General features: G+C 45.5%; 1 pseudogene; it reads left to right on the top strand.

Annotated features, from left to right (window-relative positions):
• The window catches only part of LOC130593203 (F-BAR domain only protein 2-like), a 33,853-nt pseudogene extending 25,307 nt beyond the window's left edge, over window positions 1–8,546 (top strand).
• Window positions 8,547–16,114: the final 7,568 nt, after the last annotated feature.

Genomic DNA, 16,114 nt, shown 5'->3' with positions numbered 1-16,114 from the left:
CTTTTCACTTTCTGACAGTTTATTATATGGTGGGGCCTCTTCAGCGCGCATCACCTCCTCCTCTGGTGCCATTCTGAAATCTTTGCCTCTGGCCAGTCCATGATGACTTCTAGAATGCCTGGACGACTGAGATTTCCTATTCGAGTTTAGTGCAGCCCATTTACTCCATGTAGCATCAGTTGCATGATGTGTAGAGGAGACCCTGCCTTTGAACATCCAGCCCAGCACGGGCAACCGGGGTGCCAGGAGGAGCAGTGCTTCAGTGCCAATCACTTCTGAAGCAGCTCGAACCCCTTCATAGGCTGCCAGTATCTCTTTCTCAGTTGGGGTATAGCTGGCCTCAGATCCTTTATATCCCCAACTCCAAAAGCCGAGGGGTCGACCTCGAGTCTCCCCTGGAGCTTTCTGCCAGAGGCTCCAGGTAGGACCGTTCTCCCCAGCTGCAGTATACAGTACTGTCCTGGGTTCAGCAGTAGCAGTCATGTTTCTCCTCCTTGGTAGCTGGTGCAGTGCAGTGTTTTGACTTTCGGCTCGGGAACAGAGCTGATAGAGATGTTTTGGTTTGGCCAAGGACTTTGTGAGCCTCATGCTCTGCCAGGGAATAGGGGAAGCTGAGAGGAAGCAGAGACAGGACACCTGACCCAAACTGACCAAAGAGCTATTCCATACCACAGCACGTCATGCCCAGGATGTAACTGGGAGTTAGCCGGAAGGGCTGGCAGACTGCAGGGTTGGAGGAGGTATCGGTCGGAGCTTGGTTGGGCCTGGGGGGTGAGTTATCGGTCAGCGGGTGGTGAGGTGTTGTATTCTGTTCCCTTGTTATTTCCTTTATCATTATTATCATTGGTGGTAGCAGTAGTGATTTGTGTTATACCTTAGTTACTAAACTGTTCTGATCTCAACCCGTGGGAGTTGCATTCTTTTGATTCTCCTCTCCGTCCCTCCGAGAGCAGGGGGAGGGCAAGAAAGGGGGGGAAGTGAGCGAACGAATTACCTGACTGGGTTTAAACCACGACAGTTCTTTTTGGCGCCCAACGTGGGGCACAAAGGGTTGAGATAACGACAGATTTGACTGGATTAATAGTCATTCGTCACAATGCTGATTTATTGGGTATCAGAGTTGTTCTTCTTGATCTCACAGCTTCAGACCGTTGTAACTTACGAAGAGCCGGTATTTGCTGTGATAGTGTTTATCAAGTGTGGGGCCTGGGCTAAGGTTCTTGTCTCACTGTGCTTTATGGCAATGGCTTGTAATACGGGTGGGCTCCAGCAGCAGGGCGGGACGGACGTGGCCGTGGACTTGTACCTGGCCGTCCGGCTCCTCTTCACCGTCCTGGCCCTCACCCTACTCTCCATCTTCGTGAGGCTGCGGGGAGCCGAGGGGGAGCGGCCCCGGGAGCCGGCGGCTGCTGAAGCGGCCCGGGAGAGCGGCCCCGGGGACCAAGCGGCGGCGGGAGCGGGGCCGGAGGCCGCCACGGGACGGCTGCCGGTGGAGGAGGTCGGGGAGGTCGAGGAGCAGAAGGAAGCGGCTGCCGAGCAGCGGGAGAAGGCGGCGGAGGAGCCGAGCCCCGCTGAGGAGCCGAGTCCCGCGGAGGAGCCGAGCCCCGCGACGGCCGAGAGCATTTCCCGGAAGCCGCCCGCCGAGCCCCAGGAGGATGCAGGAGACCACGCAGCACTTCCCAGCAAGGCAGAGGAGGAAGAGCTGGGCTCAGGAAAAGAGAAGCCGGTGGTGGGAGAGCCGGCAAGCGCAGCAGCTACACCAGCCCCAGTGACAAGCACAGCAGCATCGTTTGAGAGTTCTGAAGGTTTTGAACGGCCTTTGGGTACCCTTGGGACCTGCCTGCTGATTGTGATGGGGATCAGCATGTTGGCACACACACAGACTGTGTTCTACCCACGACCATTTTGTCTGATCTCAAAAGTTAAGCAGAGTCAGGTTTGGGTCTTGTCTGGGGTTAGACAACAATATAGGGGGACCAAGAGATTTTCCCCAAGGCTGGAGAGTCATGAGTGGCAGGGTGTGTGGGACAGTATGGGCAAGTATCTAGTCCACTGGGCCCCTCCAGTGCTTTGGAAGCATCGGAGATGGAAGGCAGCTGTATGGAGTCCCCAGCAACAAGCTGCAGAAACTGCTGAAGGGGACAGTGAATTATTTTAAGCCTGGTGGGCCCATGGCACTTCAGGCCATCAGAGCAGAGATGCAACACAGAGATGGACTCATGATCGAGGGGTGGACATAACAATGGACACTATTGCCCAGGTTATTCACGCGTGTGAACACTGCACACAGTCTCTCCTGCTCTGGAAGACTGTTACAAGAGATGGAGCCTGACATGGACCAGATGGACGCAGCAGCTTTATAGGGACTGGTCCATGCACTAAGATAAGAGTGCACCGAGATAAGAGTGATGGTATATTGAAAATGTGGGATCTGAGCATGACGTGAATGGTATGGAATAAGGGGTGGATAATGTCCTGGGTTCAGCAGTAGCAGTCATGTTTCTCCTCCTTGGTAGCTGGTGCAGTGCAGTGTTTTGACTTTCGGCTCGGGAACAGATCTGATAGAGATGTTTTGGTTTGGCCAAGGACTTTGTGAGCCTCATGCTCTGCCAGGGAATAGGGGAAGCTGAGAGGAAGCAGAGACAGGACACCTGACCCAAACTGACCAAAGAGCTATTCCATACCACAGCACGTCATGCCCAGGATGTAACTGGGAGTTAGCCGGAAGGGCTGGCAGACTGCAGGGTTGGAGGAGGTATCGGTCGGAGCTTGGTTGGGCCTGGGGGGCGAGTTATCGGTCAGCGGGTGGTGAGGTGTTGTATTCTGTTCCCTTGTTATTTCCTTTATCATTATTATCATTGGTGGTAGCAGTAGTGATTTGTGTTATACCTTAGTTACTAAACTGTTCTTATCTCAACCCATGGGAGTTGCATTCTTTTGATTCTCCTCTCCGTCCCTCCGAGAGCAGGGGGAGGGCAAGAAAGGGGGGGAAGTGAGCGAACGAATTACCTGACTGGGTTTAAACCACGACAAGTACTTTTTTTACATCTGGCCCGGTCCAGACAGGTCCAAGGGCTACTGCATGAACTATCTTGCGTTTAATTTGCTCAAAGGCTTGTTTCTGCTCAGGGCCCCATTTAAAATCATTCTTCTTCCCGGTCACATGATAGAGAGGGCTTACAATCGAACTGTAATTTGGGATGTGCATTCTCCAGAACCCCACTGCACCCAAGAAAGCTTGCGTTTCTTTCTTATTAGTTGGTGGAGACATTGCTGTTATCTTGTTGATCACATCTGTGGGGATCTGTCTAAGTCCATCTTGCCATTTTATTCCCAAAAATTGAATCTCCTGTGCAGGTCCCTTGACCTTACTCCGTTTTATGGCAAAACCAGCTTTTAGCAGGATTTGGATTATTTTCCTCCCTTTCTCAAAGACTTCTTCCGCTGTATCGCCCCACACAATAATGTCATCAATGTATTGCAGGTGTTCTGGAGCTTGCCCCTGTTCCAGTGCAGTCTGGATCAGTCCATGGCAAATGGTAGGGCTGTGTTTCCACCCCTGGGGCAGTCGGTTCCAAGTGAACTGGACACCCCTCCAAGTAAAAGCAAACTGTGGCCTGCACTCTGCTGCCAAAGGAATGGAGAAAATTGCATTGGCAATATCAATCGTGGCATACCACTTGGCTGCCTTTGACTCTAGTTCATACTGAAGTTCTAGCATGTCTGGTACGGCAGCACTCAATGGTGGTGTGACTTCATTCAGGCCACGATAGTCTACTGTTAGTCTCCATTCTCCATTAGACTTTCGCACTGGCCATATGGGGCTATTGAAGGGTGAGCGGGTCCTGCTGATCACCCCCTGACTCTCCAGTCTACGGATCAGCTGATGGATGGGAATCAGGGAGTCTCGGTTGGTGCGATATTGCCGCCGGTGCACTGTTGTGGTCGCAATTGGCACTTGTTGTTCTTCAACTTTCAGCAACCCCACAGCAGAGGGATCTTCTGAGAGACCAGGCAAGGTGGACAGCTGCTCAATTTCCTCAGTCTCCAAAGCAGCAATACCAAAAGCCCACCGGTACCCTTTTGGGTCTTTGAAGTACCCTCTCTTGAGGTAGTCTATGCCGAGGATGCATGGAGCCTCTGGACCAGTCACAATAGGGTGCTTTTGCCATTCCCTCCCAGTCAGGCTGATTTCAGCCTCCAGCACAGTCAACTCTTGGGATCCTCCTGTTACTCCAGAAATATAGATGGGTTCCACCCCTTGACAACTTGATGGCATCAGGGTACACTGTGCACCGGTATCTACTAGAGCCTTATACTTCTGTGGGACTGATGTGCCAGGCCATCTGATCCACACAGTCCAGTAAATCCGATTGTCCCCTACCTCCACCTGGCTGGAGGCAGGGCCCATCTAATGGTCGTCACAGCATTGGACACTTAAGTCGTGGTAAAAGGGATTATTCTTCGTTATCACAGGAGCTGGAGTAAAATCAGCTCTTCCATTCTATCTGGGAAACTGCTCACCAGAGACTGAAGCCGTAGCTCTCATGGGACGATCAGTCTTGGCCCTTGCTCCCCTCTTCAGTTCACTCACCCGTTCCTCCAAAGCTGAAGTAGGTTTTCCATCCCACTTTGTCATGTCTTCTCCGTGATCCAGCAGGTAAAACCATAGGGTACCCCGTGGCGTATACCTCCTGTATCTCCTCTCTCGAGCAATAGGACGCCTTTTGTTAATAGCTGAGACGTGTGTTGGTACACGTGAGGAGTTGGATAAATCAGATAGTTTGTCTCTCAATTGTTTGAGGTCCTGGGACAGTTTTTCCACAGCTGAGATGATGGAAGGGGTGAGATTGTCTTTGAACTCTCGGAGTTTATGAACCTTTTCATCCACTGTTAGTGGTACTATGTCATTCCAGGTACTGTTGCCACTGAATGGGCGCATGATGACGGTGCATTCCATGTAAGTTTTCACCACATGGGTCATGTACATTCAACTTCACCTGGATCTATAGGTATATCCTCGTTATTCGGCTTGATGTGATAGATCATCTCTACGATGGCTGATTCCCTCAGAGACTGGATGCCTTTGTCTATAGTAGTCCACTTGGCCGAACGACTCATAACATTGTCCTTGTATGGAAACCTTTCTTTCACAGCTGCCCAGAGCTGCCTCCAAAGACTGAGGGACTTTTTCTCTCTTGCAATTGCTTTGTCAATTCCCCCTTCTCTAGCAAGTGATCCTAGCTGCTTGGCTTCTGTACCTTCTAGTTCGTGACCATCGGCCCCATTGTCCCAGCATCGGAGCAACTAGGTGATGATGTGCTCCCCTGGTTGAAAGGTAAAATCTTTTTGCATATTCCGTAGCTTGGTTGAGGTCCGAGGTCGAGAAGTTACCTCTTCTTCTTCTTCTTCGTCATGTGATGATGACTCTTGGTCAGATGCTACACCAATCACCAGCACTGTTCCCAGGCTGGAAGTCAAAACACAGCACTATGCCAGCTACCACGAAGGAGAAAAATGACTGCTACTGCTGAACCCAGGACACTATAATTTGCTTAATATTTATAGAGATGGAACTTTTTAATGTGAGTAATATTTGTGGAGACATCAGAATTTCTGCTTTGAATTACACTTGGTCGTGGAGCAGCAGAAGGATTTTTTACTGGTTTCATTTGTTTAAATTTTGAAGGACTCTGTGATAAGTGTTTATATATTTTACTGAAAATTGAAATTGCATGAATGACAACACTGTATTGAGAACCAAGTTCTAAGTGAATTAGACAGCCTACTGGTATGTATTCAACCCATTGCAGTCATATTTACTGTGTTCCAGGTGTTTTTTTTTCAGCTTTCACTCTGCATGCCTCCTTAGGGATGGATGTGGTTCCTCTATGTATCCACAGATGATGGGTGGAGCTCTTTGAATTTTGTTTCTGAATAAGTTTGCTTAAAAGCATCATTTTTATTAAAAAATAAACCTGATGCAACCAGAGCTGAAAATATTCTTGATCTGCAAATCACCTTTTCATGCTCCAGTATCTCCCAACCAGGATTTTGCTTCTGCAGTCATGTGCACTCTTACATATAGAAATGATATAATAAATTGTTTCTAAGATTGAATATAACTCTAAGTATCTGAGAAAAAAATTTTTATAATAATTTGAAAATCACTTTTAATTTAAAAAATTTTGAAAGCTTACAGTATATAAATATGTGAAAATGTGGTAACACTTACAGCACAAATCTTAATTCAGTGCATTAGTGAAGCTATATCATAATAAAAAGTAATTATGATTTTAGGATTTATTCCAAATTGAATAACGTTCCTTTTCAAAGACCACTTTCATCCCCACCTCCCACACTTTCTCATGGAACCTGATTGTATTAAAATAGTGTTTTATTAAATGTAAATCCAAATTTGTCAGTAACTCTATCTTGTTGTCATGGTTTAAACACAGTCAGGTAACTCGTTCACTCACTCCCCCCGCTTCTTTCCCTCCCCCTACTCCCGGAGGGACAGAGAGGAGAATAGAAAAGAAGGCAACTCCCACGGGTTGAGATAAGAACAGTTTAGTAACTAAGGTATAACACAAATCACTACTGCTACCAACAATAATAATGATAAAGGAAATAACAAGGGAAGAGAATACATCACCTCATCACCAGCCAACCGATAACTCGACCCCCCAGCCCAACCAAGCTCTGATTGATACCTCCTCCAACCCTGCAGTCTCCCCGCCCTTCCGGCTAACTCCCCGTTACATCCTGGGCATGACGTGCTGTGGTATGGAATACCTCTTTGGTCAGTTTGGATCAGGTGTCCTGTCTGCTTCCTCCTGGCTTCCCCTCCTCCCTGGCAGAGCATGAGGCTCACAAGGTCCTTGGCCAAACCAAAACATCCTTGTTATCAGCTCTGTTCCCAAGCCGAAAGTCAAAACACTGCACTGCACCAGCTACCAAGAAGGAGAAAAATGACTGCTACTGCTGAACCCAGGACACTTGTGATGCAGATCATCAGTATAGGAAATGCACTGCTCCACAAGCTGGAAGGAGAATTTTTACCAGATACGACAAGCAGTTAATTTGTCTTAATATTTAGGAATGTACAATTATGTGTTATAAAGCATTAGAACAAATTCTTGCTTGAAATAGTGAAGAAGGTTAAAGATGTAATCTTAAATTTTAGATATTCAAAATAATAAAACTCGGTGTTGCCTTCTGGTTCCTACCTTCCTTTTTCTTTATAGTGATCAATCACAAAGTGACTCCAGTACTAAGGATTTTTGGATGAACATGAAAAACATGTCTACCTCAAGAAATTATCAGAGCAGAATCCATCTGCATCCTATTATAATGTGGATGCTTTAAAGTATCAGGTAAACACTTTGTTCCCTTTGGAATGTTTTAGGAACTCTGGCAGATTTCATATCTGTACAGGAATTATAAGAATTGTTCTTTGCCTGCTTGCATGCAGGTGAAATGTCATCCCTCCTCTAGGCCGTTTCTGGCTATGTCACTGTTTCCAATGCATAGTCTCTGCCCAAGCAGAGTGCATTCATGTTATGTCTTCATGTCATTCCTTGTTGTCCTGGGTTCAGCTGTAACAGTTATTTTTCTCCTTCTTAGTACCTGGTGCAGGGCTATGATTTCAACTTTAGTGTGAGAACACTGATGATGACACACTGATGTTTTTAGTAGTTGCTAAGTAATGCTTACCCCAATCAAGGACTTCTCATTCTCATGCTGTGACAGTGAGGAGGAGCATGGGAAGCTGGGAGGAAGCAGAGACAGGATACCTGACCCAAACTAGCCAAAGGGTTATTCCATACCACAGCATGTCATGCCCAGTATATAAACTGGAGGGAGTTACTTGGAAGGCCCATGTCTCTGCTCAAGTAGGGCTGTATATTGGTTGGATTTACATTGTTTTGATTCTCCTACCCTTCCCTCAGGGAGGGGGGGGTGGTGGTGGTGGTGAAGGGGGGGAGTGAGCGAGTGGCTGCGTGGTTCTGAGTTACTGGCAGGCCTAAAGCACGACACCTGTTCATTCATGACCTGTTTTAGCTTGCTCACGCTTCAGTCCAATTCATGTGTGCAAGCTTCAAATGCTGCTTCTTTAGGTATTTGTTAACAAAGTCATTTTTTCCTTAAATTTTAGGGGGGTTGGTGTGGGTTTGTTTGAGTTTGTAATTATATTGTATTTTGATTTTATAATTGCATAATTTGTGGATGCTATAGTTCATCAACTGTAATATATGAGAATACATGATGTTCTCACCTGTGAATGTATAATGGAATAACTCATCCTTAAAACCATTTACAGGCCCATGAAGGACAAGAATGTGATCAATAGTCAGTGTGGATTTACCAAGGGGATGTCATGCTTGACCAACTTGATGATAACCTTCTATGATGAAATGACTGGCCTGGTAAATGAGGGGACAGTAGTGGATATTGTCTACCTAGACTTTGGGAAGGCTTTCAACACCCTCTCCCATAGCATCTTCATGGAGAGGCTGATGAAGCATGGGCTGGATGAGCAGACAGTAAGGTGAATTCAAAACTGGCTGAACCACCAGACCCAGAATGTGATGGTCTCGCCTCAAAAGGGAGAAGAGGAATTTCTCTAGGCCTGCATTGAGATGGCTGAATGTAGAATCGTACAATGATAGAATGGTTAGGATTGGAAAGGACCTTAAGATCACCTAGTTCCGACCCTCCTGCCACCTGTCTCTACATCAAAAAACACAAGAATGAGGTCCAGTTGAAGGCCTGTAACTATCCAGTGTACCTCAGGGTCGATGCTGTGTCAGAACCTGTTTAGCATCTTGTCCTGGGTTCAGCTGTAAGAGTTATTTTTCTCCTTAGGAGCTGGTGCAGTGCTGTGTTTTGGCTTTAGTCTGAGAGCAATGCTGATAACACAGAATGTTTTAGTTGTTGCTACATAATGCTTACCCCGATCAAGGACTTTTCAGTCTCTCGTGCTCTGCCAGTGAAGAGGGGCACAGGAAGCCAGGAGGGAGCAGAGTTAGGACACCTGACCCAATCTAGCCGAAGGGGTATTCCATACCACAGCACATCATGCCCAGCATATAAAATAGGGGGAGTCACCTGGAAGGCCCAGATCAGTGCTCGGGTTGGGCTGGGTATTGGTCAAAGGGTGGTGAGCAATTGCATTGTGCATCACTTGTATTTATTGTTTTTTTTCCTTTTTCTTTTTAGTTTTATATTCTCTCCACTAGTTATTTCCCTTATCATTATTATTATTGGTGGTGGTAGTAGGAGTTTTGTATTATACCTTTGTTACTGGACTGTTTTTATCCTAACCTGTGGGGTTTACATTTTTTTGATTCTCCTCCCCATCCCTCTGGGAACAGGGGTGAGGGGTGAGAAGTGGGGGAGTGAGTGAGTGGCTGCATAGTTCTGAGTTACCAGCTAGGCTTAAACCACAACACATCTTCATTAAAAATATGGATGTGGGGGCAGAGTGTATCCTCATAGTGTTTGTTGATGATGCCAAACTGGGAGGAGTGTCTGATAAGCCAGAGGGTCCTGTTGCCATTCAGAGGGACCTTGACAACCTTGACAGACTGGAGTAATGGCCTGATGGGAACCTCATGCAGTTCAACAAGGGGAAGTGCGAAGTCCTGCCTCTGGGGAGGAACAACCCCGAGAACCACTATATGCTGGAGCCACCCAGCTGGAAAGCAGCTTGGCAGAAATGGTGCTGGAGTCCCTGGTGGACAGCAGGTTAAACGTGAACCAGCAATGTGCCCTTGATGCTAAGATGGATATCGGTATCCTGGGCTGTGTTGGGCACAGTACTGCCAGCAGGTTGAGGGAAGTGATCCTTCCCCTCTACTCAGCACTGGTGAGGTCTCACCTGGAGAACTGTGTCCATTTCTGGGCTCCTCAGTACAAGAGAGATATAGAGCTCCTGGAGAGAGTCCAGCAACAGGCCACAAAGTTGATGAAGGGGCTGGAGCCTCTCACATATGAGGAAAGGCTGAGAGAGATGAGGCTGTTCATCTTGGAATAGAAATGGCTCGGGGGGGAGGGGGAGGGATGAGGGGGGGATATCTCATCCATGTGTATAAATGCATGAAGGAAACATGTAATGACTGAGCCAGGCTCTTTTTCTGTGGTGCCTGGTGACAGAACCAGAGGCAATGGGTACAAAGTGAAACATAGGAGGCTTCCTCTGAACATCAGGAAACACTTATTTACTGTGAGGGTGACCAAGCACTGGACCAGATTGTCCAGAGATGTGGTAGAGTCTGGACATGGTCCTGAGCAGCCAGCTCTAGGAGGCCCAGTTTGAGCAGGGGGGGTTGGACCGGATGACCTCCAGAGGTCCCTTCCAATCTCACCGTTCTGTGAATCTGTGAGAAGATGTCAACAAAAAATATTCATGAAAACTCAAGACAAGACAGACTCTTCTCAAAAGAGAGAATGGGGATTTTCTAGGCCTGCACTGAGATGGCTGAACATCTGAGTGAACTGTCAACCCAAAATAAACTATCAGTTTATTACTGATATAATTGTAGTTTTCCACATCCTCCCAAAATAGTTTAAAATCCTGGCATACCAAATCTATAAAAAGCATGATAAGTACACATAGAATTCCTGAGAAAGATGGAAGGAACAGAATTTATCTTTCGATTGCAAAAATGAGTACTGTGGAAGAATGAGATCTATTTAAGATCTTTACCTTGGGAGGAAAATGAGGCAGTGGCATGCAGAAGCCCTGTCAGAAAGGGTTTTGGGCTGCCAAGATAATGTGAGAGGGGACACCAGAACGCACAAGGTTCCTCACTTAGACTAGGAAGGTGGTAGAGGTGCAGCAGGGCAGTAGCAGAAGCTCAGCTACAGAAGCAGCAGCATCCAACCCTGCTGCAGCAGGAAAACAGTACATTTAATAGGTAAGAGCTGTTTTGCTGGCCGCCTGTCCAATGTTAGGTATTACCCTCTGCTGCGGGCTATTTGGGCAGCTGAAATGGTATGGCACATGATTTGGACAAAACTCCAGGAACAAACTTGCCAACAAAGTTTTCAAGCTGACAAGCAGGTATTTTTTATTGCGGCATCGGGAGACACAGGGGATAGCTCCTCCTAACATGTGTCCCCGTATTGCTATACAAGCTGCCCTTATATAGTCCCCAGGCATACATACATATTCATGAGGCTAAATATAGATTACATAATTTTCCAGAAAGTTCCCCGCATGCACACAGAATTGTGGTGGTGGTCTCTGAGGGTTGTTTACTTCTTCCAACAATCTTAATCACTTCTGGAAGCCTTTGAAGCACATGCAGTAGATGCTTATACCAGCTTAATTGGTTTGTTAGCACCAGAGACGTAATAATCCTCCTGTCCTCTTACTTAACTCCTGTTCTTCTAGACTGTTTTTCTTAAAACTATGTCAACTATAATGATTTATCGTGTACAAGAATTCTCAGTATGTTCTCTAGCTGTACTCTACTTTTTTTTCTACCATGAAACTCAGTGATTTTCCATTGCTACTGTTACAAAGCCATCAAACTTAACATTACTTAAAACTGATTCTAAAGGTTTATAGATTTCATTTTGTAATTTTGTGCTCCCCCTTGTCTCAAATCCCCCCTTTTTCTGTCCTTTTGCAAGTTCTTTTGCAACATTTTATATTCTACCACTGCCTTCTGAAGTCTTTTTGAAATAATTTCCCATTTCTACTTGATGCTTGATTTCATTTCTCTTCCAATCTTCATAATTTATCATAGACCGTTTAAAACACCAGAGGGAACATTGTATCATACCACAAGTAATCAATATTAAAATAATTAACATCAGTATTCCTGCAACCATTTGCCTCAACCAGGAGAGATTAGGTAACCATGAAGTTAACTTTTTCCATATTTCTTCAAAATCCCAGGAGGTGTCATCCATGGGCATTTCATGAAATACCTTAGTTTGTTTCCAAATTTCCTCCAGATCTGTTTCAATTCTGACACTTTGATCTATATAGGAACAACAACTTGCATTGATTATGGAACAAACCCCTCCTTGTGAAGCCAGTAGCATGTCTAGAGCCATTCGGTTTTGTAATATCACCTTAGATAGGCTAGTTATCTCTTGTTCTGCCTGGATTATATCAATAGTTTTACTTTCCATTTCCTCTATGGTTACTGAGATATTTACAATTGCCTTCTCTAATTCACTTACTCCCAAAGGTGGAATTAGCCCTCTTAAAAAAACTATGAAATGTGGTGTGACATTCAATAATAGAGTTAAACCCTCGCTTTATTTGTTTAGAAAAACTTCTAATCCAAGTCCCAGAAGGATACGTGTCAATAATAGTTTGATTGGGTATCACAGCACCTAAGGTGCATGCCCCCTTCCAGTTGGGGGGTAGAGTCCTATAAGCATTTTCTCCACATAACCAATACCATCCTTTCCCTTTAGGAACGGGCCACCACTGAACTATGATAACTTCTATATTAATAGTATGATTACAATTTGAATGGTGACCTACATCTGTGGCATTTAAACAAACAAAATTTCCTACCCTGGTTCCTGGTGTAATACATCTTTGTGCACAGGTGTAATATTTATTACCTGGACTAGGATTAACTATTCCAAATTTTAACCTTTCCCTCGGACGTAGATTGCTAATGTTCACCCAGAAATTTGTCCATGAGACAGTGTTAGGAATTGGAACTCCAGTTAATGGAAGGTCTGGATTTTCTCCTGATTTAGGCAACTGTGCACACACCCAACAGTCACTACGATTAAAAACATTAATAACATTCTGCACTCATTTCAGGTATAAGTTCTGGTCCCAAGCTTGTGCGCCATATGAGACCAAATTATGACCGACGCAATTTCATACGTAAGGGTCCTGAAGGTTCGATCTGCCATGTCTTCTCTGGCTCTGGTGCTTTCTTAATTCTTGAAGAATGTATCCAAGCAGGTTGTTCCTTTATCTTCATTGCTGTAAAGGTGGTCAGTAATATCTGGTACCGTCCAGTCCACTTCTCCTGTAGAGGATCTCCTGAAAAATTCCTAACATAAACCCAGTCTCCAGATCTGAAAGGGTGAATCGGATAATCCAAACCTCTTGCTCTTGTCACTATTATTCTCTCATTTAGCTCCTCCAAGTGTTCTCCCAGGTTGATCAGAAACTGTTGGAGATAGCCTTCTCCCACTTCCTGAAGACTTTCTCCTTTAAACGGGCACTGATATGGTCTTCCATACAAAATCTCAAATGGACTGACCTCTTCTGTCGACCGGGGTTTAGTTCGAATTCTCAATAGAGCCAGTGGTAACGCCTGGTACCAATATAAATTCGTTTCCTGACATATTTTACTAGTCTGTTGTTTAATCAGATGGGTCATCTTTTCTACTTGCCCACTGGCCTGAGGCCTGTAAGGAACATGTAGTTGCCAATCAATTTCTAATTTTTTTGCTAATTTCTTGTAACAATTTTGCACTAAAGTGAGAGCCGCGGTTGGAAGAAATTGCCTCTGGTACTCCAAAATGAGGTATTATCTCATTAAATAATGTTTTAATCACCTGCCTTGTATTTTTGTCCTACAAGGGAATGCTTCTGGCTAGCCTGAAAAAGTATCCGTTAGCACCAACAAGTATCGATAACCCCCTTTTCTTGGTAATTCAGAAAAGTCTATTTGCTATTGCTGTCCCAGGTAACTTCCTCTCCCAATTGTCCCAATTTGATTTCTATTCTCAGTTTTAGGATTATTCTTAAGACATACTGTCCTGGGTTCAGCAGTAGCAGTCATGTTTCTCCTTTGTGGTAGCTGGTGCAGTGCTGTGTTTTGACTTCCAGCCTGGGAACAGTGTTGGTGAAACTGATGTTTTTGGTTGTTGCTAAGTGATGCTTACCCTGAACAAGGACTTTGTGAGGCTCATGCTCTGTCAGGGAGGAGGTGAAGCCATGAGGAAGCAGAGACGGGGTACCTGACCCAGGCTAGCCAAGGAGGTATTCCATACCACAGCACATCATGCCCGGGATGGGGGGTAACCGGGAGTTACCCGGAAGGACACGGGCTTCCGGGTGGGACTCGTTTCTTGGCCGGTGGTATCGTATTCTCTTCCCTTGTTATTTTCTCTTATCATTGTTGTCGTTGGTAGTAGCGGTGGTGATTTGTGTTGTACATTGGTTGCTGGACTGTTCTTGTCTCAACCCGTAGGATTTGCACCCTTTCGATCCTCCTCCCCATTCCTCTGTTGTTGTCAGCCCGGCACCACTCACTGGGAGTGAGTGAACAAGTTGCCTGACTGGGTTTAAACCGCAACACATACCTGACATTGTTTTGTCACTAATTGATCTGTGGTGTATAGATTCCTTCCTACAATTTTTTTGTCTAAATATTTATACAAAGAGTTGATACCCCAATGAGTTTTATTATGTTCTTCCTGAACTAACTTCCAGAGCTGGTTATAGGGGATTACAATTCGACCATCAGGTATTTGAGCCCAAGCCTCTTTATTTTCCTGTCCCTTTAGATCCTCAATCAACTTTCTATCCTCTTTTGAATACCTAGGTTTAGAATTTTCAATTGTTAGTTTGCTGTCAGGGATTAAGGACATGATTTGGGATTGTTCAGGTGCTCGTTTGCCTTCAAAATCAGCCAAATTATTTCCAATTTCCTGATCAGAGTCACTTTGTTGATGTCCTTTACAGTACATAACACCTACTTCCTCAAGTAGCTGAACAGCTTCCAGTAGCCATAGAATTTCTGTAGCATGTTTAATCTGTTTCCCTTGTGTGTTCAAAAGTCCTCATTCTCTCCAGATAGCATCATGTGCATGTACCACACCAAAGGCATATTTAGAATCAGTCCAGATATTTATCCTTTTGTCTTTAGCCAAATACAGGGCTCTTGTTAATGCTATTATTTCTGCCTTCTGGGCGGAGGTGTTTGCAGGTAAAGGTTTAGCTTCTATTACCTGTGAAGTGGTGGTAACAGCATATCCTGCCTTTTGTTTACCATTTTTCATTAAGCTACTACCATCAGTAAACCAAGAATCAGCATCTTCCAGAGGGTTTTCTTTCAAATCTGGTTGGCTCTAATATACAGTCTCTATGGTGGTCAAGCAGTCGTGTGTTAGTGGTTCTGTCAATTGTTCCTGCAAAAAGGATGCTGGATTCACAACAGTAGTGACCACAATTTCTATATCATCCTGTTCCACAATGGTGGCCTGATATTTCAAAAAATGTGAAGGAGATAACCAGTGGGCTCCTTTCTGTTCCAGGACTGCTGATACCACATGGGACACTAGTACAGTAATCTTTTGTCCCAGGGTGAATTTGCGAGCCTCTTCAATATTCATGACAACTGCTGCCACAGCCCTTAGGCATACAGGCCATTGTTTGCTCGCTTCATCCAGCTGTTTTGAAAAATACCCCACTGCCCTTCTGTATGGTCCTAGTTTCTGAGCAAGGACCCCCAAGGCTATTCCTTGTTTTTCATAGGAATATAGCCAAAACGGTTTAGTCACATCCGGAAGTCCCAGAGCTGGAGCTCTCATTAACTATCATTAAATTTCTAAAAGCCTCCTCTGCTTTATCAGTCCAGTCCAAAGAGGGAGGGTTTCCCTTTAACAGTTCATACAGTGGTCTTACCAGAACACCATAATTATGGATCCAAAGTCTGCACCACCCTGTCATTGCCAGGAATGTCCGGAGCTCCTTGACGGTTGATGGTCATGGAGTCTGGAAAATGGCTTCTTTTCTGGCAGTTCCACGTTCTCTCTGTCCCGTTATTTCATATCCTAGGTAGGAAACTCGGGTTTGGATTAGTTGGGCCTTTTGTCTGGATACCCGATAACCATTCAGTCCCAGAAAATTTAATAATTCCACTGTCCACTGGATACATTCTTCCTTTGTTTCTGTAGCAATTAACAGGTCATCCACATAGGGAGTGCCAGAGCCTGCTGCTGCCGGGGGGAGGGAGGACAGCATTCCACCTGCGTGAGGTGTGAGCAGGTAGAAGATCTGCTTAACCTCCTTCTTAAGTCTTGCCACCAGGCTGAGACACTGAGGACCATCAGGGAGTGTGAAAGGGAGATCGACTGGTGGAGTAACTCCCTGGCATGCCAGTCGGAACGGTTC

The sequence above is a fragment of the Pezoporus wallicus genome, unplaced genomic scaffold (assembly GCF_028554395.1).
Source record: "Pezoporus wallicus isolate ANWC-B61680 ecotype Strahan unplaced genomic scaffold, APGP_CSIRO_Pwel_v1 contig_6653, whole genome shotgun sequence".
In the NCBI taxonomy this organism is placed as follows: Eukaryota; Metazoa; Chordata; class Aves; order Psittaciformes; family Psittacidae; genus Pezoporus; species Pezoporus wallicus.
This window is presented reverse-complemented; position numbering and strand designations above follow the sequence as displayed.